Source organism: Thermobia domestica, chromosome 6 (genome assembly GCF_964235325.1).
Source record: "Thermobia domestica chromosome 6, izTheDome1.hap1.1, whole genome shotgun sequence".
Lineage (NCBI taxonomy): Eukaryota > Metazoa > Arthropoda > Insecta > Zygentoma > Lepismatidae > Thermobia > Thermobia domestica.
The window spans coordinates 173,178,044-173,203,865 of record NC_137459.1 but is presented as its reverse complement, the minus strand read 5'-3'; the positions used below and the strand labels follow the sequence as shown (position 1 = coordinate 173,203,865).

Here is a 25,822-nt window from a genome sequence, read left to right as displayed (position 1 = left end):
AGTTCTTGAATCTCCCTGTGCTCCCCTGTTCCGCAACATGGTTCGATTTGCATTCTACAAAGCAGGATACCTGGATATCGAACCGGAAGAATTCCAGACACCCATTCAATACTGCTTCGACTCCCTTACCACTGAATTGTGTTATCACTCCGAGTCGATATCCATTATAAGATATGCACATACTACACAAACTGCTTTTGTTTGGATCATTCGATCCTCTCTACTCTCCACATCAACTGTATGGTTTGAACATGTCATTTAAATCGCTATCTACCTTTCCAAATACTACCAGAGGCCGAATAAACGCTTTCTTTCTTGTGTTTGCCGTAGGTCACAATTTGCCTTTGAAGTCCCATTGGCGGACTGCAGCTAATAACTTGCTAATTAACTAGCTATTTGATGCTCTTTAAAGATGTATAACTCTTATTGCGCCACTTGAGTTCTGGTACAGTACCCTTTGCTTGTTAGTTACAGTGCAGAGCAAATGGGTGCAACGTTAAATTCATTCTGTGCAAAATTTATTGTAGCTACTATGATGTTTTCTTAAGTACATTGTATACTGCACACTAGTTTTGAACAATTTTACTCTGATCATCTTTAGTACACGAGTTGAATTCTACGTGTTGGTACTGTTACTGCTCATATTACTTCCAGTGTAAATCAACTGACAATTTTCGTTCCGTTCAACACATCTTGCTACCCTTATTCAAAATAATGAAAGTAAAATTATTTACATATACGTACATAATGCGGAAGAAAGGACTCCCCTATTTGGGAGAAGCATAACTTCGGGTTGAGATAATGAACATTGATGGAGAGTGTGTCATTGAACAGCAATGTACATGCCGTTTCCAGTATATACAATAGCGTTATTGGAGGAACATCCTGCCTTTGTTGATGAGGAGTTTAAAAAACGTTGGTTTTGAATTTATTGACTTCCCAAATAGGGGAGTTTTTTTTTTTCTGTTGCACCCTATTTCATATTGTCAAGTATACTATTGAAAAATATTCACATAAGGACCTAGCTCCTCTCACTATATATATATATATATATATATATATATATATAATGTGTGTGTGTGTGTGTGTGTGTGTGTGTGTGAAACTAACAGATAAATACACATTATTATTACCTTGTAAGATTGGCACCTGTATAGGTGGTACACTTTTGTGTGCAACCAATGATTGACAACACAGGTAGGTTCCTCTGTAATACAAATTAAAAATGTGATATATGTCCGGGTAATATCTCTACCTGAAAACTGCTTTCTCGTGCGTGAAATTGTTCATCGTATGCTTCCACATAATTCAGCGTGAAATCGACCACACCAACCAGAATATCAATAAAATGAATGTCAAATTGGTAAATGAAATCTGACTCGTGTAAACAGATATCATTCTCTCTTTCTTTCATTTCTTTTTATTTCCCTGTTTTTAACAATCAACACTAAATATATTTTTAAATATTATTATTAAAAACGATTATTTTCAGGAAAGATATACTTTGCATTTCAGTTAAAGATATTTTTAAAATTTGCGATGTGGGCGGAAAATAACAATATATTATTGGTTTTATTTCTTCTTTTTTAATTTCAGAATTTGCTGTGCTCTAGCGGGTGGCAGTTATGGTAATAACAGCGAATGTTCGGTAAGTAACTTGCGTTATTGTTTTTTCTTTATGTGCTTGCTTGTTTTTTGTTTCAAATGCCATTTTATTGCCATTGTTTGCATTATCTGGAATGAAATCCTGCAATTATACTCTTAGGTGAAAGAATACGTGAGATAAATCCAAGTAATGTGTAGCAGAAAGGTGAGAGAGTGTATGGATTGCAGGAGCTGCGAAAAAGAAAAAAAAAACATTGTTGTTTACAGGTTCATGTTGTTACGTAAGTCCGCATAACAAACATGTATTGTTGGTTGCTTATAGGCAAGGCATTCTTAGAAACACCCAGAAACGTCTATAAATTATGAACCCCCGCCAATGATCCTCAACCGGGAAATAATAATACAAAAAGGCTTCATATGTGATTAAATCTGGTATGTGTGTACAAAATTTGGTGGATCTAGGCGACTCCTTGCTATGAAAAGCTTACTAGGAATTACATTTCTGGGTTTTCGACATCTATGGCCATGTTAGCCTCTCACGTATGAGGTATTACGTCCCTCGGCGATCACATTATGCGAAGAAAAAGAAGAAAGAAATGACTGGGGAAAGAAAGAAGCAGTCTGGGATCATCTCGCTGTATGTTAGGTATCACCAAGGCATTTGCCTGATGTGAATCAGGAAAACTACAGTGAGGGTGCCTGGCCAGAGAAAGCATTTAGATTTTTTCGACCGAATGTCCCCACTGGGAATCGAACCTGGAACCGCTCTCACTAAAGACGAAAGTGTTATCGAGTACACTACGCAAGGCCACGGAAGACTCACACACATACATGTACCAGGTACATATATTGTTATTATTATTATTATTATTATTATTATTATTATTATTATTATTAAATATAGCGCTCCCCACTAGTCTAGTGGCTAGTGTGTGTGTGTGTGTCTTTGTTGTTGTATTAGGTTCCGGTGGGAAAGAATTGAATGCATTGGTAATATTGAACCTAGTGCTTGAACTGTTGCTGCACTTCTCATTATAGCCCCGATACTGATGAAAGGAAGGCTAAACTTCAACAAATATCAAACAAGCTTGTTACGAATACGAGTAACAAAGTGTGACAATACTTTAGGATCAAGCAAATACGCAGTTTCCTTAGGTTAAATTTTAAATTTTGTTTCCTTGATCAATTATACATTTAGCCTCATATATGTTTTCTAAATGAGCACTTCTTCAAGAGAAGCTAACATCGTAAAATTTTGTTTAACCAAGCTTGCTTTCATAAGAATAAACTAATTTTATTCCTGATCTATTCTTGTTAATCAGAAGTAACAAGTTAAATATGCTTTGTACTGTCATTAGTTTTGTGCAATAATTTAATACAGCACGCATTTTTACATGTGGACCCGCACACACTAAATTGGAACGGGTTAACATGTTAGCATATATTAACCGTGATGTCTAAATTAATATTTCAAATAGCTTAATATTTGTTGTTTTCTTTCAATACAAACGAAGTGCAGAAAGAGAAACCATACAAGTTTATTTAAAAACAGTTCACAGAAAATAAATGTCTGTCTTATTGTTCAATTTTCTAAGTTGCTATTATTATTATTATTATTATTATTATTATTATTATTATTATTATTATTATTATTATTATTATTATTATTATTATCATCTTGCAAAATGAGAGACTGTTCATATATGAAAAAAAATGGCTTGAAAGAGTGCAGATACGACTTGTTTGATCAGGAATGGTGAAGAAGTTGGTGTAATGACTATGTATGTACAATTTACGTTAAAATAATTTTAATACAGTGATACCATTATCCAAGTATCTCGAATTTATCTTCTATCTCATAACGTTGTTATGAAATTTAAAATCTTAGCAGGTAAAGAGGCAGAATGCAGATGGTGAAGCGTTCACTTATGGTGCAAGGGGTTTCTGGTTCGATTCCAGATAATGGGAGTTGGTAATGGGCAACATCGTGTCAGTTTGGCTTCTCCGAGTTCTTCCGTTTTTCCGACATTTGCTTTGCACCACTTCTTTCACAATATCCATACTTCACTTTTATTAGTTACTCGTCTCCTTTAGCCGAAAGGGTATAATTGTTGGACGTTAATCTAAATTGTTTTGAGATCAGTGGAAGAATGTGCAGGCGTTTATGTATTTGTTCATTGTGCTGAGAACACATTGCTGGATGATGAAGCGGTAAAATGCATTTTTGTAGATCTGGTGTATTTTCTGCCCAGTGATGTCTTGCTATATGACCTTAAGCAAAATAAATGAAAAAAAAGTCTTAATTGTTTTCTTTTTTTTAATCGTCCACTTGTTCCATGGTCTCCGCATAACTCCCAATCTACAAACAGGGAAGGGTAGAGTACAAAAACAAAATTTTTGGCATATTTACATGTTACAATCTTGGGATTTATGCATATTTTAGGGATTCATAAAATAAATATTTTCCCAAAAATGGCCCTTCTTCCTTAATTCCGTTTCTTTAAATTCTAAGATTCTTTTCATTTTACTCATTTGCCTTCTGTTTAGAGTACCCAAAACATTACACTACTGTATACACAATTAGCTTAAATACCATTTCTTGAACATATATATATATATATATATATATATATATATATATATATATATATATATATATACAGGGGCGGATCCAGGATATGATCAAGAAAGGGGCTAAACCATATTTTGTCGTTTTCTCCAGTGTAAAGCAGGATTGAAGCCCATTTTATCCAGTGTATACCTGAGCGCCAAGGGGGGGGCTATAGCCCCTCCCTTAGATCCGCCACTATATATATATATATATATATATATATATATATATGATAAGATACGCACTTCAATCAAAGTTAAATGATAAAAGCACATCGCGACCAAATTGCGTATTATTTTCAAAAAAAAATAAATAAACGAAGCGAGGCTAGAGCCGATATAAGAAGTATCGAGAAGAGACACATGACTGTTCAAGTCTCGTTTTCGAGACGAGACGAAAAAATTCGTGGGTATTGAGGACAACAATAGTGTACTCAAATATTAGATCTCAAACACTGTTTTAGTGTTACATGATTCATAGCATAAAAAATAAGAAATAAAAAAGATTGATAAACTAATTGTACGAACACAATGGAAAGTATTTATCAACGTTTGAAGATACGCAAGTCATTGCACAATATACTCGAATAGTAATTATAGTTTACGTATTGTTATATCACACCCTTCGTGGACCTTTTGTGGCACGGAAGGATTCAGGAAACTTTTTTCTTGAAATTAAGTGGGAAAGAAAACAGAATATTGATTTTGTACATAAATTTACAAGACGAGGTGAGACTATAAAAGTTCGTCAAAAATCGGGAGGAGACGAGAAATAATTCTTGAAGAATCGAAACGAGATGAGAATTCTACAACATTTACGAGACGAGACGAGAAAACCTTATTTCTTGTTTCCTCTTATGTCGTCTCTTGGGCTACACTATTCTTGGGGCGCTGAATTTATATTAGAAAACTGCTTTTTTGCTATCTCTTGCCATTTTTATTTTAATATCTGTCAAAAGACAGGTCGACGGATGGATGGACATAGCTGTTCAATAAGACTTCTCTTACATATGCATAACATAGTTCGGAAGTTTAAAACAAGATTTTCTTTTAGGACTTTCTTTTACCCGCGAGATTCTCAACATAATATCAAGGAATCGAAGAATATAAGGCAAACCAATGTTGGGTGCATGATGATAGTAATGGATAAAATAGAGAAATTGTGCAGAAAATATAAATATTCCATTTGTTTTTAAGTATCACTGTACATAACTTCTTTACAAATAAAAATAAATAAACTGGAACTAGTTTAACCCATGAAAGTCAACACCATTGTATTCTGACTCCGTTTAGCTGTCTCGGCTAGCAGTTAGTCGTCATTCAATGCACTGAGTTCGATTTCCGGTGGGATACTCTTGAAATTTGAAAAGCATTACGGTGGTTCAGATTCCATCTTGAACTGTAGATCCTCGTATCATGTTGCTGAAATTGGATGCTAAACGCCAACCAACCAATCTCAATGCGTTCTTCTTAATTCGTGTTCCCTGTTAATTTTTAGTAACAACTCAATTGTATTACAATGAATATCAAATTTTATGTGTTCCTTACGTGAATCTAATTCGACACCACACACATTAATTCGAAGGCAAGAATGGATACTGCAAAAGTGAAGGCAAATTATTTCTATAATCTTAAGTGTGTACTGTATAGTCTGTCTGTTTTATTTATTAGTATCTAACATAGCAGACAGTCTTGACAGTAATGTCATTCTGTGGTTAATACACGAGCAAATGTCAATGAAACAGTTGGCGATTTATCACATTTCCCATCAATGTTAAACTGGGATTAATGCTTATCCTTGATATACATAGTCAGCGTTTCATTAGCCAAGTGGTCTGTGCGTTTAGGCGGTGATAAGATTGTCTTGGTTCTCACTACAAAGCAATCTAGTCGTTTGTGCTTAAAACGGACCTACAACAGAGGGTGTTTCAGAACAACGCCGATAACGTTTAGGAGATGATTCCTGACACCAAGATAGGACACAAAGTATAGACAAACCTAGGTGCATAAATGCTGCCTTTCGGAGTTATATGCTGGCGAAAACATGGAAAAAACAACTTTAAAGGTCCATAGATCCAATGCTATAAGACCTTCCGTAGTCGGTCTAGACTTTACTTAGGAACAAGTATGTACCATATACAAGTATCCAAGTTTCAGAATCCTGGAATACTTAAGCAACATTTTTTTTTATAGAGGTAGTTGTTGAGTACTTCAGATTATATGCCGTAGCCAAACTCTCTCTATAAAAATTGTTGCGTGAGTATCGCAGGATTCTGAAATATGTATTTTTTGGAAAGCGCACATATTAATTACTAAGTGAAGTCTTGACCTGAATACGGTAGGTCCCATAGTATTGGAGCTATGGACCTTTTAAAGTTCAGTTTTTCGTGTTTTTGGCAGCCTATAGCTCCGAAAGGAATCACTTGTGCACCCAGATTGGTCTGTATACTTTTTGTCTTATCTTGGTGTCAAGAATCACCTTCCAAACTTTGTCGGTGTTGTTTTGAAACACTCTGTATAATGTTAATCGTATTAAAAGCCAATCACTAACAATACAAGTATCAAAGATCTTGGAATGGAATTTTGTATCCCCTTCAGCACCGGGGCTTTATGAGAAGTGAGTCTACAACTTAAGGTAGAACGAACCAGTATAGCTCCAGCCGGGAATAGAATCCACGCCCTTCACATCAAAAGCAGTAGTACGCTATATATACTAGGTAGTTTTATGTATCCCAAAGAAATGTTGCTAAAATTAGAATACGACGTTTATATAGACGGGATCCCTATGAGATCAAAAAATAACTCACGCAAATTGACGTGTAAGAGACCATACCGTGCTATAAAAAGCAAAGAACCCGAAGCCAAGTTCAATTCCGAAACAACAGTTGGACATGTTTGTAGCAGGAAGTGGCTAAAAACCATAAACTTTTAATATTTCCGAGAAATGAAATCTCTATTTATATAGAATACCCCTTGTAATGTGAAGTGTCCTGCCTATAGTTGGAAGGTACCAAAATAATCGTATGTATTATCCTCACAATTACAGTAACCAAGTTCTCGAATATTTAATTTAGTTAAGTAATTTCCATTTCTAGCGTCCTGAATGCTACTTATTTTTAAAGAAATACGCCCTATATATACGAATAGAATATTGTAATATTGTTGACACGTGATAAAGTATATCGTTTGTTCTTGTTTTTCTCTCTTTTTACTGTGATGTATATAATAGAGAATATCCTCTTTGTCATCGATTTTGTATCTTTGTTCTAAAAAAAATGTTTAATTTTAATGTTTAAAGCTGCTTAAACTGTTTAGAGTGAAACAAACAGGTAGAGGTTAATGTAGTATGTACTGTTTGTTAGCCACAAGTAATTAAAAAATTAAGTAGATATATCTATTCGAAATATCATGTATCAAACGTTTGTCACATGATTGTTTATTGGAAAATTCCGAGCATACATCATTTCCAGATTTGCTCCAAGGGAGTCATCTCTCAAAGTAAAAGCCGATTTTGTCTCTTGTTTATTGGACTTTCTAAATTCCCTTTATTTATCTTGCTATCGTTTTCGATTTCATTAAAATAAATGGGTTTGCAAAAACTCTAAGGTATGTTGTGCTTTTTAGCGAACACAAGCATTCTCGCACACACAGATAGAATTTGAATATAATTTTATTCAGATTTTTAATGGTAATTCTAAACGAGTTTCCATGTTCACGTTATTAAAACAAAACATATCAGTGATCAATTTATATGATTAATACCGTACGCAAATGGGAAGGGTTCAGGGTAACCCCTTCAACAAGATATTATGGGAAAATGAGCATACCGTGTTAAGATATATATATATATATATATATATATATATATATATATATATATATATATATATATATATATATATATGAATATATAGGAATGTCCCATGTGTGCTGAAACGGTATGAGTCTGAATATGAAATTATGTGTACGTCACTGTAGACCTATGTGATAGTGTCTAAATTTTTCCTTGTTTAAAATTCATAATATTAGTTAGTTAGCTTCTTTACAAAATTATTAAATTTTCAAGTTTCATTTGAAGGGAAATCTATTGAATACGTAACAGAGTGTGAAATGTCACATGCATTTGTGTTCAATCAGGCATCATTGAACATAAAACGGACAACATGTATGCTTTTGTTTATCTTTGTTCCTGTGTGTGTGTTAGAGTTCGCCTTAAATGAACCCTAAATTATTTTCTACTTTGCACTATATGCTAATGGAGACTAACTTCCATCGAAAATCGAAACGGAACCACATACACGAAACGTGTGCGTTCTTTGCTTCTGTACAGACGAAAAAAAAAGCTTCGCTGAATAAGTGTGATATGAAGTAAACTACAAATTATGGGCATTCTAAAACGGTAACATACACAGGTCAATAATACGTATGGCGAACTGGAGATTATGTACTGTGTTCAATGAAGAAAGTGAATTGATATATAACTAAAATCTTTGTCCCACTGATAGGTCGATCAGTAGTAGAACACCACTTATGAGGCATATGGGATGGGACACCAGGATCCAGTTTTTCAGTACTCCAAAAATGAAATTCTCTTGTTCTTTTATTAATACTTCAGAAATGAGTTGTTTTTATTTATTATTTATTTATTTATTTTTAATATTGAGAAACTTATTGATTCACAGAGCATTGAATTTGAACCTATAAATAACTTATGCAAACGTCATTTGTGCTTCCTGTTCCGTTGGTTTACGCAAAACACCATCTATTGAGAATAGAAAAATGGGATAAATTGCGTGTTAGGAGCACAGCTGACTTGATATTCTTATTTACGAATAAAAAAGCTTTTTGACATGGACCGACAAGAGAGACTTCTTTTTGTTCTTAGCAGATGAATAGAGTGAAAGTCCTTTCATCTGTATTATCTATTGCTCAGCATGATCCGAACATCTTCCGTGACATCGTGTACAAGGTTTTCACACCAAGGTAAAACTGTCGCATTGTCATCGTGCAATAGAAAATTAGCCAAACATCTGTCAGAATTAAGTTCGATACTTCGTTACTCGAGCGTCTCCCTCCCATCCTTTTCTTTCTTTATTCTATAATTTCTTCAGCGTTTGAAAACAATTCTTCAAGTTCAGATCAGCGTTTGAAAACAATTCTACCACATCATAATATCAATTCTTTCTTTCCGTGAGTTTGCAACAATCGTAACATCTTGATGTGTGTGAATTAGAAATTTCTAAAGTGTGATACTGTGGAATTTACTATATTCTGGTCGGTACAAGAGATATTTTAGTACTGTGTTTGTGGTGAAGATTATAATTCATTATTTTAAATGCAAATGCATGGTTAATAATAACAATGTAATACTTAAGATACGTAAATAGTAAGATATGGATGAATGTTACTAAACGAAATTATAGATAAGTGCAACATATTAACAATTAAGGTGGGTAATTACACAAATGTATCTGTTTACATGATTTTCATTTTTGTATGTAATGAAGAGTAAGGATAATATTTATACAAACTCGCTGACACTATATGTTGTTAGTAAGACGCTAACATGATTATTTCTTTCCTGAATTTTAATGTGAATTAAGAACTAATGGTTTTCTATCTAAGTAATGATGCAAAGAGTGATGGATGATGCAACAGATAGTAAAATTGAATCTATGGGCTAAGTTCTGAAAATCATGTGCTCATATTCTTATAAAGCTGAGATTGAGCATATTCTGGCTCATATATGGAACTTTATGAAAGGTAGCATACATCAGATTAATTATAAAGGTAACCAAGAAGTTCTGTCGCTTTTTGTGGACGTATGTGTTCAATTGGCCTTCACACCGTGAGTTGGATCCGAATGGAGATAAGGTGAAGGTCAGTTGTTGGTGTTGGTACATCCAACATACTACCTGGTTGCGGCAGTTCAGTTACGCCGTGAACTTGCGTAGGGACCTCCACATAAGCGTCATAAGGGCATGTATGCTGTAGGAGTTCAAACTGGGGTCAAACGCCGCCCCAGCGGGACGAAATATATTCCAGGCATTTGATGAGGGTGTTGTGACTACGCGGACAGTGCAGCGGTGGTTTAACAATTCCAAGACACACCACGTACCCAAAGACCAACACATGTACAAAATGAAGATCTCCAGGCAGCAATTGAGGCGAACAGTGGTCAGATATGTGAGGAACTGGGACTACAATTCAGTGTAAGTGGGGGGAAAAATTGGGAACACTTCCATCAGCGTGGGAAGCACTAGAAGTTGGGTCGATGGGTCCCACATGATTTGACTCTGGGAGAGAAGGCAACGTGAGCAGACACCTGTGTTTCTTTGCAGTATCGTCTGAGAAAGGAGCCATTTCTGGACAGGGTGTTGACATGTGATGAGAAGTGGGTCCTGTACGAAGCTCTACGGTGCCGTCATCATTGGTTAGCATCCCACGAACCGGTTCCAAAACAACCGAAACCAGAAGAACGTCCTCTTGTGTGTTTGGTAGGCTCCTCGCGGCATCGTGCATCGGGAACTGCAACCAACTGGTTAGAGCATCAGTGTAAATGTGTACTGTCAGCAGTTGGCCATGTTCAAGAAAAACTCAAAACTCTGGAGTCAGCACTTCTCAATCGCAAAGAGGTCCTCCTGTTACAGAACAATGCTAAGCCCCGCGTGGATAGGATGACCCGGGACACCATTCTACGCCTTGGAAGGAAATTACTATGTATTCGCTGTACTCCCCGCATATTGCACCGACCGGTTATCGCCTGTGCCATTCCTTGGACAATTACCTTAGAGGACGCCAAATCAAATCCCTAATAGAGGTGCAAAATGCACTTGATACCTTCTTGGCTTCATGGCCTACCAATGTTTTACCGCGCTAGAATCCGTGGCCATCCAGAACGTAGGCAGAAGATCGTCGATGCTGGTGGGGCTATTTTTGATCTTCCAGGTACGTCTTAGGTGACATATCAATATTCCAAGGTTGTGAGTGGAAAATAAACAGAACTTTCTTGGTTACCCTTGTTATTAGATTGAAATACCTAAGATAGTGTAATACACGGGTATTCAAAGTTCTGGTTTAAATTATTTAGATAATAATAATTTATCATCGAGCGAAGTAGCTCAAGTGGTGGAGCGTTGGCTTTGCATTCGGGAGGTCGCGGGTTCGATTCCCGCTGCCGACCATCCTGATTGGGGTTTTCCAGGGTTTTCCTCAATCCTACCAGGCAAATGCCGGGATGGTACCTACTAAAACAGGCCCTGGCCGATACCTTCCAAAATCCTTTCCATTGTTGTTGTTGTTATTGTTATATATCCAGTATAAAATGGCCTCAGAGCTGTATCTGGTAATTTTAAATAAATAAATAAATAAAATAAATAAATAATATAGTATATCTCTGGTAAAGAACCAAGGTTGGTTGGTTGGCGAGAGTTTAAAGCCCCGAAGTTATATGAGTAATGGGACTACATTTTAAGGTGGAAATCAAACCATCAAAATGCGTTCAAATTGCAAGACTTTCCCATTAAAAATCAAACCCAGGATCCCGTGCACCAAAAACGCTTGCTCGCTTGCTACTAGATCACAAATGAAGGCTAGAGAAAATAAGATCACATAAAGAGTGGTTTTAGAGGAGTAAAAAAATAAAGATTTTGACTGAACTGAATTGTCAGAGGATTGGGACCAAGTCTATATTTTTTATATTTGCTACGATGTTCCTTCTGGTTTCTTAAGTTGTGTAGTTTCAGTTTTGTATACAGAAAGGACCACACTCTGTGGACCCTGAATAAAATTTAAAACTTAAATTTAAAATTTAAATTTAAGTGTAATTCTGCCCACCATTCTGTATCATAGTTGGTCACTAACCAGCAAGGAAGAAATGATACAGAAGTCAATCCATATAAAGTGGGCCGGCCAATGAGGGTTGCTTGGCCATATATATTTTGTGTATTCCTACATGATTGCAGAGTCTATATATAGTTTACTGAAGTTTGTTGGCAGTTGTGTGGTTGTTTTGTTTCTCATCACGCGAAGATTCTTAGGTTTGTAGAGGTCTGCGTTAACTTATATTACTCAGACCTGGTGAACCTTAAGTTGAGGAAACAATATATTCAGGAAGAATAGCTTATATCAAGTACACATTAAATGACATTTGTATGCAAAATGGTCCACATTTGCCTGAACAGTTGACACCAAAATCCAAAAATTTGCAATATTCGAAGGCATATGACCTCAAGAAGGAATACAATCACAGTCTTATGTTTTCGGGGGTGTAGCATTCAGCGGTCGAAGTGAGACGGTATGGGGTGGTATGCCATACCGCCTCTGGTTTTTCAGTGATGAAGGCATACCGTCTCTGGTTTTTCAATGATGAAAACATACCGTCACTGGAAAGTATATGTTCAATACCTTTAATAATTGCATTTTTATGCACAGTAATTTACGAATAGCTTTGCACGTAAAAGGTTTTATTTCTTATGTAGAAATAATTTCTAAGTTGACAACACCGACATTTTTCTTACCCTTTTCCCACCTTTTGTTTTAAAAAGGAGATGTTTGCAAAGAAGTTCACCTAGTTTATATTTTGATCCCATATTGAATTGTTTCTTTATTGTGTATGTGAGTGTGTCTTCTTGCCTTAATGCATATGAATGCAGTGTTTTGAGCAGGGGCGGGTTTAGATGTTGTCTGCTGTGGGAGCGGACCTTCCGCGTGTTCGAAATGCACCACAGTCGAGTGGGGGACCGGGAGTTTTTCCGCAGGAAATCATTAATATCGTCATTCGGCTTTTGAGCATTTTCGTGTATAATTCTCTACAATACAACATAAAGGGATTTTTTTTTCCAGAAAGTTGGAGGTAATCATAGTTTCTCCATGTTCCCCTTCCCCGCGTTACTACTACAGAGAAGCTCTCAATGGTTTTCAGGCATTATGTAAATAGAAATGCAATATTTTAGGCAACATACCCTCACTGCATTTCAACATTTAGGTAGCCGGTATGTCGAATCAAAATCGTAATAAAACATACCGCCTATGTTTTTTTTTCACTTCGAACACTGCTGTATGAGAAACAAAAATATCAAACACTGAGAGGTGCTTCCTTTGCAAGTTACGTTGTTTTTAGAAACGGAAAATTAAAAGAAAAAATCAAAATTTGGACACCTTTTATCTTTGTTGGGAAAAAAGTGTAAAAATCTGAACTTTTCACATATAAATCATCTGGCATATATTATACTACTCTGTACTCGCAAATATCAAACAACTTTCAGTATTTAATATTGTATTTATTTCTCATATAGTATAAACGTTTAAGTAGCTACACATGTCAAATAGTTAAGACTGAAATTCCATTTCTTAATGGAGTGATATGCCTTCGAACCTCGCAAATTTGTCAATTTCAATGTCAACTGTTTAGGTTGATTTTGACTGTTGTGCATTGTTCCTTTCTGAATGAACTTTTTTTTTAATTAACTTATGTTTCAGCAAGTCTGAATATTATAAGTTAACACAAACCCCTACAAACGCAAGAATCAGCGCGTGTTGTCAAACGAAAATGGCTGTCATCGGAGTTGGGAAAACGATTTAAAAAATAAAATAACATTTGATTATGTAGTGGCCAAACGACCATTTTATCCTAGTATACTTAACATGGACGCACCCAATGAGAATTTTACAGTATGGTATGAGAAGAGACACTTAAATTTATAGAATTAAAATATATAATGAGGAACTTTGGAATATCTGTAGTTTGCCTAATATCATGGGAATAAAATCGACGTGTTTAAGATACTCGAACTCAATAGTTTGCATATAAAACAAGCACGAAGTGTGTTATAGATTCTTAGTTGGTGAACCTGGGAAAAAGAGATTTTTCGATAGACCAAGAAGAAGGTGGGATAATTTAAATCAGTGTCTTAGGAAGGAAGATGAGTAACGTCAGTTCAGACTGGATCAGCTCGGCACATTATAATATTCAATTTCAACTGTCACATACAGCGAACGAATTACAAAATCAAATAAATAAATAAATAAATAAATAAATAAATAAATAAAGATATGTTTAAATCATAACAATAACTAAAAAATACAGTAAATTAGTAAATAAAATAAAAGAGTTGTGGTTACAATCTCTTATCGTCATGAATGGCAATATTTTATTAATGAAGCAAGTGATTTACAAAGGAGTTGACACATAGAAAATATAGGAAGGTAGTATAGTGGATATTTTTATGTACCAATTAATAGTATTGAATAGGACACCTAACACAATATATTTGCATACTCACTCAACACTAAAGCAATTATAACTGAAACAGAAATAAACCTTTAAGTATACAAATAGCTGTTAAGTATACAAATTTGTCACTTTAGAGATTTTCCAATATAATTTGGTATGCAAATAGATAATTTAACCTTTTGAATGCCACACTTCACACATGATGCCATGCTGTTGATGTTTGACCAGCAGTGGTATATTTTCGGTGCTTTTAAATATTATATTCCGGTTACTTCTTTGAGACTTCTCCATTGTTACTCCGAAATTTTCGATGCTTGGATGCTTGGAGTTCCATTCCTATTTCATGAATAGAGAACAAATTTCTTAACAACTCCCCTCCCTCTTTTTTTAACGAATATTGTGGTCGAAAAGCGTGTGTGCTTTACTTTCAACCAAGTTCTTCATTTGCCAAGTACATGATGTTCTAAAGGTATCATTACATTAAGTTATAAAAAGACAACTGAGTATTTCAAACAACAAATTGTGAGCTGTGTTGGGCAGTTTCGTTATTTTTTTCTTTTCACTTCCCCTACCATTACGTCGAATCCGATGTTGCCAAACCTACAATTTTAAGGGAATTAGAAAAATTCGGGCATGCAATTATATTTTGTGGAAATGTACATGCCACACCAAAAGGTAAATGACGGCATAAAATACATTTTTCACGAAGAAGTAGGATATTTGACCAACTCCCGCAATACCATATGAAAATTCTATTAGAGGATTTCAATGCAAAGGTAGGACGAACTGATTTTTTTTTTTTCAACCCGATTACAGGGAACGAAAGTCTGCATAAGGAAAATAATGACAACGGCGTTAGACTTGTGAACTTCGCAAAATCGAAGAACCTTATTGTGAAGAGTGCAAAATTCCTACATCACTACGTACATAAATCGCCCCCAGAAAGCAGACAGTTGCTAAGCGCCAAAATGCAAATTTCTCAGGATAGCATAAAAACGAATGAAACACTAATTAATTCCGATTCTTTCTTTCTTCTAGAATTCAGTTTTCCCTGCAGACTTTTCATATTGTCTCCTGCCACTAGTCTCCTTTCTGCACAACATGAAACATGAAATGAGTAGTCATGATATGCACTTTGTTGGAAATCAAGGAAAATGTCGTTTAGTACCTTTCTGCTTTCTTGGGGCGAAATATACTTGGACCACAGCAGACAGAAAAACACATCAAATTTATCACTTTATTAGTAGAAGAAGAATACAGTCTAGCATAATTGATGTACAGTCGTTTAGAGGAGCTGACTGTAACACTGATAACCACCTGATAACAGGGATAATAATAGAAATATTATCGTTGAATAAAGGAAAGTTTCAACATCTGAAAACGGATATAAATAATATAAAGAAATTAGAGAGTACCAGGCTCAAGGGGAACAACAGATTGAAATGTCGAATATATTCTCGGATTCAGAAGTTTCAGAATGTACTAGTGTTGTGGATATTTGGGTTGAAATTAGTAATGTCATTAAACGTTCAGCAAAAGAAAAATTCGGACACGCGGAAATACATAAGAACAAACCATGGTTCGACCAGGAATGCACTAAACTAGTGGATAAGAGAAAATATTCAAAACTGCGTTGGGTACAAAAACCAAACGGTATAACTACACAGAATTTCATAGACATCGTGTGGGATACTTCCAAAACTTTAGAACAAAAAACGTGATTTTTTGAAAGTTAAAATTAATGAACTTAAATATAATGGTAAAAACAGAAATATCTGGGACATGTGTAAGGGTGTCAATGAATTTAAGAAAGATTATCAACCTCGTGCTTATGTTAAAGAAGCCGACGGAACAACTCTCACTGATACAGATGGCATTTTGAATAGGTCGAAAGATTTCTTTGACGATTTTCTTAACACGCAACCAGAAACTAATAGGGAAATACACACAGCAGAACAGTATATCCCAGTGCTTAACAGAATAGAAGAGAAATCTGTATAAAGAAATTAAAGAAACACAAATCTTCAGGTGTAGACGAAATTCCAGCAGAGATAATTTTAACTGTGGGGGAAGAAGTGTGGAACAAGATACACAAACTCATATGCCTTATCTGAAAAAAGAATCAATTGCGACAAGAGTAAAACGAATCAATTATCGTTCCGATTCCCAAAAATGGTGAAATAACTGATTGCAATGTTTACTTTTCTGTCAGTGTCCTGTAAAATCCTCTCAAACATTTTACTAGCAAAATTGACTTCTTACGCAGACAAAATTATTGAAGATTATCAGTGCCAAGAGGAATGGGAATAGGGAATCAAGGAAACTTCGTAATGAGGAACTGCATAATTTATACCGTTTACCAAACATTGTTACGGTCATCAAGTCTAGGAACCTCGGGTGGGCAGGTCATGAAGCCAGAATGAATGAAAATAGGAACGCTTTCAAAATTTTAACTGAAATTCAAATTGGAAAACGATTATTAATAAGATCTAGGCGCAAATGGGAGGACAATATTAAGATGGATCTCGCAGAAATAGGAATACAAAGTAGAAACTGTATCCAGTTGGCTAAGGACGGAAGTCAATGGAGAGATTTTATGAACGGAGCATTGAACTTTCGGGTTCCATAGACCATACAGTGATTTAGTTAGTTAGTGGATCGTGTTTTATTCAAGTCCAATTAGCTATAGGTAATGTACTATAAGACATTATTGACTGCTTGACTCTTAATATTGTTTTGCTTGTCAGAAGGAGAAACGTTAGAGAAACAATAATGAAAAATACAAGTAGTCAATTATGCATCTTTCCCATGATTATACTCATTAATACTTGTCAAGATATACGTCTATGAAATTTGTGGTTAAGTATCATGGCATTACGTAATTTGGTTTTCATTTTTTTTTACCTGGTTGAGCAACTGCCTAAATATTTTCAAATTCTGTTAATTTCATTGTATAGATATGTTAAGCTAAATTTTGGAATGAAGTGTTTATATATATTGCCATTGAACTATTGCTATTAAAAAGAAGCATTAACTTGAAGAAACATTCATTAGAATTAAAGAAGTAACGATCATGTCACTAGTAAAAAGTGTCCACGACTGGATAAATTTCCAATTGCACTTTTTATACTTAATTTTAGGATGCTGAACCCAATGGAACTACTCCATCCAAGGGTTCAGGGCAAAGATCACCTCAAAGTTGTGGCCTTTGAGGTACCGCTTATGTCAATTGTAAATGTGCTCCATACACCATGGATGGATAAGTTTTAAAATAGTTTCATTGAATTTAGCATCGTCAAGTTTGTATAAAAAGTGCAATTACAAATGTATCGGAACGTGGGCACCTTTACCGTTGGTATAAGCAGTACTTCAAAGTCCAAAATTTGATGTCATTTTCCTCGTGACCCCATGGACGAATAAGTATTAAGATAGTTTCATTGAATTCAGTGATCTTAAATTAATACAGAAAGAGCCTTTAGGAAGTTATTCATGCATGACTTCAATTTTTTCTAGTGACATAATCATTAACTCTTTCATTGAAGCTTACGCACTGGTTTCATGGAATTAATTTGATCTCATAAAACGTTCATGTACGAAACAGTATGTAAATCTTATTGACAATAGCTATGTTTGTTGTTTCCGCATTACGTTGCAATGAACTCATAACTCATTGACAGTACATTGTGGAATACTTGAGCGTAGCTGACAGTTATTAAGGTAGAAAAACTCTTCTTTGAATCCTGATTCTAGCGATAACTTCATTTGAAGTGTCATAAATCTTGAAAGGATGTGGTAACCCTTTTTGAAATTATTACATGAAATATGCATTGATATATTTACCATTTAAAAAATGGAAAAGAAATTGTATGGGTGGAAATTGTAGCAGAAAGCTCACTGAATGGTAAACAAGCTTAAAACAATCGTGAAATATAATTGAATCGGATTTAAGCCTCGGCCGAAATTAATTCATGGAATCACAAAAAGAATTACTTTCTGTTTATAAGCATGATTGTCCCATATTACAGCGCAGCTTAGAATCCAGAGACATATTGATTGTTATTTTCAATTACCATCGAGAGCTCTAATTAAAAGTAACTGAAATAATGGCTTCTGTATAATGAGTTACTGCATTTTTTCCCTTGTCCATTGACTTTATGTTTTTGAATACAGCAAATATTGTCATGTGTGGTATGCAAATCTTTTAATTAAACGTTCTGTTTTTTAAAGAGAGAAACACGAAAAAAGACGTCATGTTTATTATTCTCCGTTTTCTTTGAAAGTTGAAATTAATTAGTATATTTGTATATAAATTATTTGTATTCAAAAATAAAGGCGTACATACTTTTTATTAGCTATAGGCATTATCCGATCATAAGAGGATTGAGTGTGTTAGTATTTATTAACAATCAATATTTGTAGTGCCAAATCTTGTTTCACGTCTATAATGTACAGATAGCTTATAGACGGGTTTCTTCTAAAAGAGAAAGTTGCACCAGGATAATAATAAATTGTTAGGACACCAGACGAAACAAATCTCAAAGATGTCTTCTAATCCTTTAATGTCATAATAATGTATGGTGTTTAACCCCAGTAATTAAAAAATAAGCAGAAAAAAATAATCACTATATTGTTGTGTCCGTTATTGAAATTATGCGAATTTCAGTATAGGAGAATATTTAACCACCTAATGTCAGTTATGAGGTACATATTAAACATGTGATTTATAGATATTTAAATTATTTAGGTCCTGATAACAGATGTAAGCTGTATGATTTTTTTTTTTTTTTTTTTTTTTTTTTTTGTTAGTGTGATTGAGTGTGTCAGAAGTGAAGAAAAACTCAAGAAGTACCACATATATGAAATAAGTTTAACCATCACAAAGTCTATAACGTGCAACCACGGTTTGAATCCGCATACCAAGGATGAACAATCTGCCACTGAGCTCACTATTTAGTTTTCATGACGATGATTTAGTTACATTTACCTTTCCATCAGGCTACATATTAGTAGTAGTTATAACTTTACTATGCCTCATAAAGAAGTCTGATGTAAAGATAAACTGTATGGTAAATTTGCCATAATTTATGTTAAGAATCTGCTTCTTTAATACAAAACTTAAGAAAGTTGCAGAACTTCTTGTTGACGTGTGTATCAATATCTGAGAAATAAACCCATAATCACGTAATTACTTTTTTAAATATATATATTAGTACTTTCAGTCGTAATGATTCAACTCTCTAATTTCAATATATCCTTGTCACAGTGGAAACTAACATGAATTACACTTTACTATTCCTTTATTGCCCCCGTAGCCATCTAGCTCGGATAGACAAATACGTTGCACACTTCCCTTGGATAGAACATACGCATGTATATACAATCAGCTGATCCTAATATATTGTCACTCGAGAACCGAGACCTGTACAGCACGATATTATATATGCATATTTAAGCTTATGGTCTACCAACATTTCAAATTTATTCAAGTGGAGACCTCTGGTTTCCGAGTAGTTAGCTATCAAATTTCGGGCTAAGACAACCCCATTGAAAGAAGTGAATGCAGTACATATTTATAATAAAGATTTGGTAAAAATCAGTGATAAGGGATTTCTTTCTTTTTTTTCGCCACGGAAACTCAATATTTTTTGTGAGTTTCTGTGAATTTAATAAGAGTGATTTTAGTTGCTATTTAAATTGTATTACGGTTTTATTACTCGTATGACCAATGAATTGATTTAGAACTTCGGCCGCCTATAAACTGCGAACTGAGAACTGCGCAAGATACTCGGTTAGTTGATATTTTTCTCTTCGAAAGTATGACTCAAAATTTGGTCACCGATAACTCAAGAACCGAAAGCCGGCACATTACGTTTCACACATTTATATAAATGGTCAAGGTCCACCATGCCAAGTTTGAATCAATTAGGATTAATTCGATTGAACTCGTGAGATATATAGAGTCCTTGACTTTTTTTATGGGGGGATCAAATGAAGGACGAAAATAAAATAAATCCTCGCTTTAATATCCTTTGATTTAGTCCTGATTGTAAAAGAAGAGAATGATAAATGGAAGGAATTGACGGTTAAAGAGTTGGTAAAATAAATATAATAAAAAAATAGTGGAAGGGAACACAGGAACATTACAAAATAGTATGTTTTATGGACTAGTTTAAAATACAACGATTTAATGTGAAGTTGTTAAATTTGTAACAATTGTGTTTCTTTCTATTTGTTTTTTTCCTTCCGTCATGTTTCATAGTTTCTTGGGGGGGAAATTTCTCCTGTGAAGAGAAACCGTGATGCTCTAACGCCTGGTGGTCGATATGAAGCTGGCTCGAAAGTAAAACTCTTTTCCAACTGCCACTAGATAGAGCACGGAGGAGAATTAAAACGTTGTCAATGCAGGTGCTGAAAGTTAAACTTTCGTTTTTCATTTCGTATGGAACACCGTGCATATCAATCCAATTATAATTTAGTTTATATAACAAGAGTTAATTGTGACTTTTTGAATATCCAATTTAAATTTTGTTTCACGGTTCAACGCTTAAATAAACCAATTAAATTAACCAGTCCCTTTGACAAAATTAAATTTATTGTTGCTATTATTGGTTGTTCAGTGTAGATTTATAGTGCGACTTAATCTCGAACGAACGGGGGGTACGGTGGCTCAGTTGTAGAGGTCTTGCCTATGGTGCGTGGGGTCTCTTGTTCGATTTCCAGCCAAATAGGCTTGTGGTGGAAAACATCGTGTTCGTGGGTTTTCTCAGGGAACTCCTGTTTCTTCCCACATTAACATTCCACCGATTCTTCCATCATCATTCGCTTGCCTTCATTCGTCTCCCTTAGCGGATAGGGCATAACCATGGGATATTAAGCTGAAAGATTTTATTTCTTTTCCTTTTTTTTTTCAACGAACGAACCGAAAACCATTACGAGGAATGGATGGACCGCTAGATTATTTCTGTAGCTGCTTTATCCAATTGAAGAATATATCAATTGCTTGGCTATTGTCTGCTCATTGGAGAAGTTACTTGTGGTTGTGTGATAATAGTAGGCTCCCGGGGCTTAATTGCTTTGGTATTCGTTGTCCTTGTAACATTAAATGTACTCGTCGTGGGTGAGTTAATTTCTTGCTTGGAGAACATAACTTGCATCAACTCTTTTTCAGTTTCTGGAGGAGCAGGCTGTCTTGTATGTTAGTGTATCTATGTTTGGGGTTCCCAGCGGAAATTTCAAGCCAATTTTGGTTATTTTTTTTTAAATGTACGTGTGTGAGTCAGATCTCGTAGGGAAGTGTAAAGTAGAATAGTGTGGGTGTATAATGCAGTTGATTGTGTATTATCTGGTAATTTTCTATGCACTTTGTTGAGATAATAAGTTGTTTGTGTGTGTTCTTCATTTGTTAGAGATTTGTCTCATTGAAGTGTGTGTGAAGATCTACTGTGGAGTTTTGCTTTCATGGCATACTGAGATGATTTTTGAGTGGCCTGGCTGAGTTGCTCCTGCTTCTTTGGTTCGGTGATGGTGTTTGACATAACAAAACAGATTAGCAAGTTTCCATTATAGCCCTTAGCTAATCAATCTATTTTGAGGTTAAAGTAGAGGCGCCTTTTAAAGTGAAATATGTCCAATGGCATTTCACCGATATCGAAATATTAAAATAATCATAGCTGCGCTTTCTAGTTAGTTAGGCCGCGTCAGCACTTCAGAGTAGCTTGTCCTCGTACAATCCATCTGTGAAGTGCAGAACTGTTGCTGGAAAAGTGTTTTAACTTGTGTGTGCTGATAACAACAGTAATGTCACTGCTTGGCCTTGTCAGGTTCGACATGTAAAGTGGTTTCAACTACAAAATAAAAGTTATTGCACTTCGGCTTTGAGTGGAACTGAGTAGTTGTTTAACAGTTTTATTGTTGTATGTAGAATTGGTAATAATTGACCCTGCTGTAAAGCATTGAAGTCTACTTCCCGAACTACTTTATGCTGACAAATCAGATGTAGTCACCTGATTAATTGTCCAGTTATAGATATTACATATTTCGAAAGAATCCTTCTCTAGTGACGAACAATGACAGTTCTTGTTGTTCTATAAATCTTTGCATTTTGTAAATACTTTGTTTGAAGCCGTATCCATGTACATTAATCCGCGGAAGTATTCCCAGCCCAAAATCATCATTCATTGCTACGTATGAGTTATATTTAAAGATATTTAAAAAAACTTGCAAATACTAAACGTGTAGAATTTGCAACCCCTGTTACATGTTATTCTGCATAAAAATCAATATATACAACAAAACCTTGTTAAATAATTCATACCTGTCATTATTTTTTCTGTTCACCGTGTTCTTCGTTGTAACATCTACAGTTAGCGAGGGTCTTAGACTATTATACTATTTTCTGTGTGTATGGAAATAATTTGTAAAACACACAAATAAATAAATAAATAAATAAATGGCACTTCTAGGCATGGTTTTACCCATTCTATTTAGAAACAAGTGCTTGGAGTTTGACGTTCATTTTTGACACCACTCATGCATTAGAAATGAGTGTACAGCTAACTATGTACGTATACCCATGCCAGTAATCAAACCAAAACTGAGTAATATGTTAATCATTTATTACGCCATTATATATGAATATTACACATTTCTTTTTTTATTTAATGTGCTGGTTACTTTATTTAATGTCCTGATTAATTTTCTTGAGAAATGAAGTTCGAAACTAATTTTGATGTTGTGAAAAGAGAATTGATACAATATTTTTAATTTTACATATGTTAATTTACATTATCTATCTTAAAACTCCGTCAACCATTTTGAAGCCAAAAATAGCCACTTTCTATTTATATTTGATGTAGATAGGAATGCTTAACGGCTTATCTCATTTTCTGACATTTTATTGTTCCCAAACAGGAGATTTGTGTAGTTATTGCCACACGTATTATTTGTAAGCATACAAAAGGACACACATGAGCATTGATTGTCAGTTGTTGTCTCTCTTAGCATCCCATTGTTTCGGTGTATAATTAGAATAAAACTAACAAAACAACATGCGCAACTTGACCGATGTCTCTGAGATGTAAACATTTGACCGCGGTGGCTGTATTCGCACAGTGGCTATTTCAGTTCCTGTAGCATGGTTTTCAGTAAAGCCACAAACGAGAGGGAGGAGCACGTGGTTTCTAAGGATCGATGCAGCCTCTCTTCTGCTGCACGCTACGTTGGATCAACTTATTCGTAATTCCCATCCGTCGTCTTGCGCTCTCCATTGTCTCCGGCTCAGCTTGATAAGTTCTAAAGCTTGTTGTCCTCATTGATTTCTCGGCAGGAACACTTGATTCATGAAATTCCTTTAATTACAACCTCATTGTACTTAATGCTTCACTCTGGATTAAAGCAAGACCCTTTTGATCTGCCACTTGGTTACTCACAAGGCATTGTTGTTATGGACGCAAGGTTAAGTGGTTTAGATGAATTAAATGTACTAAACAAGGTTTGTTCCTTTCTTTTTATTACAAAAAGTCCTTCAGGACTTTCCTCGTTCGCTCTCGATGGTAATGGGGACAATTTTAAATCTCCGTGCTTTTTTTTTTAAAGGAAAGCAGATGAAATACCTTTAATGGTGTTTTGAGCACTAAACATTTCCGAGATTAAAAGAGAAGAAAGCAAAAGCAAACATTAAACAATCCCACTTCACTGTTGAGGCGTTTCCTGGAATCTATTAGATGAAGTTAAAGAAAAATGGGTATACGATACAGAGTATAATCAGCAGAACTACTTTTTCTCCTTTTAACGAAAGCTTGTGAAAAAAATTGGAAACTGATTTTCTATAAAGGGTACTTGCACTTCGCAAAGAGACGAAATTGTCTTTCCAGTGTCAAGAAAGTGGTTGGAATAAGAATCTTCTTTTTTAAATATATATATATATATATATATATATATATATATATATATATATATATATATATATATATATATATATATATATATATATATATATATATATAGTTGAAAATCCTGAATACATTTTTCCCTTCATTTTTGCAGTGTTCAACGTTTCAGCATGATCACTGGGTATATATCTACAGTACATCAATGAGGAGTGCCCAGTAAAAGGCGCTATTATTATTATTATTATTATTATTATTATTATTATTATTATTCTATTTGCTTGATTCAATATGATCGGTGAGAGAATACATATATTTGATTTCATGTAATATATATAATATTCGTAGTGTCTTGCGTCAACTCCGTTAAAAATAAAACTATCTATCGGTTTTCTTCGAGACACCGTGAAAATTTGTATGCGGTTTAATCATGATAAAAAAGGTAAATCATTCATTTCATGATATATTGTCTACATCGACTTTGTCATCTCATTCGTGAACTGGTATTTCGTGCCTAATGGTTAGGGATCTTGTCTCCTGTGTGGAGAAATTGAATGTGATTCTCATTGAAACTTCATGTGATTGGATTTTCACGTTAAAATGTGTCCGATAGCCTTGCTGCTAAAAAGGAAAAATCAAAATAAACAGAGAAACAATCGATATAATAGGATACATATGATGTAAATCAGGAGAAGAATTATATTTACTTTTATAAAATAAAGTGTGATTTTACTTACATTTTTAACGTGCATGGCAGATAAGTGATGTCAGATAAGTAATCCGTACAAACAGGGAAGTATTATAAGAATGCAAAACCAAGAAAGAAATTTCCAGAACATGAAATTCGACAGCTAAAATGCTAAATGGATCGCATACAATCTCTTATTTCATATGTGAGGATTATTTTCATGCATTCTTCTTTACTGGAAAACCATTGCATTCTTAAGTTAATGTTCTACAATTATGCCCTTTAGGATAAAGAAAAATAATGGTGAAAGTGAATTATTATGACATAATTGGTGGAATGAGAATGTGAGAAGAATACGATGTTGTCCACAAACTCATTAGGCCTGGAGATCGATCCACAGACCTCTAATACCAGATTGAGCACTGTACCCACTGAGTCATCTTACCCTTCCCTTAGTAGAGAAACAGTAGTCAGATAGAGATTAAACTGAAATATATTTGCGTTATTAAATATTATTTATGTTTAGTCGTCACTACCAAATTGTAGTTAGTATATTTAACCAGATGCGGTTGGTCGAACATGGCACGGACGGGGCATGCCATGGAAACGGCACATATGTATGATCTAGCCTTTACTGACTACACCATCGCGGTTGTACTTTATGCTCTTATAATTGAGAATTTTCCGGTTCGAGAGCAGAAATGAGAGCCATGTGTGAAGTCATCAATTCGACTTGGCATGAAACTGATTCTCTCCATCTTAAACACGTCTAAAATGTCAGAGAAACACGGAGTGAAA

The 25,822-nt window shown here is 34.8% G+C and overlaps 1 protein-coding gene across 1 annotated transcript in view; it reads left to right on the top strand.

The window, feature by feature from the left end:
• Positions 1-1,588: 1,588 nt before the first annotated feature.
• The window catches only part of LOC145688337 (protein O-linked-mannose beta-1,2-N-acetylglucosaminyltransferase 1-like), a 312,951-nt gene continuing 288,717 nt past the window's right edge, over positions 1,589-25,822 (top strand). Inside the window, exon 1 of the mRNA XM_081762458.1 lies at positions 1,589-1,648. The gene's annotated coding sequence lies outside the window, so the exon portion shown is untranslated. The remainder of the gene's footprint in view (positions 1,649-25,822) is intronic.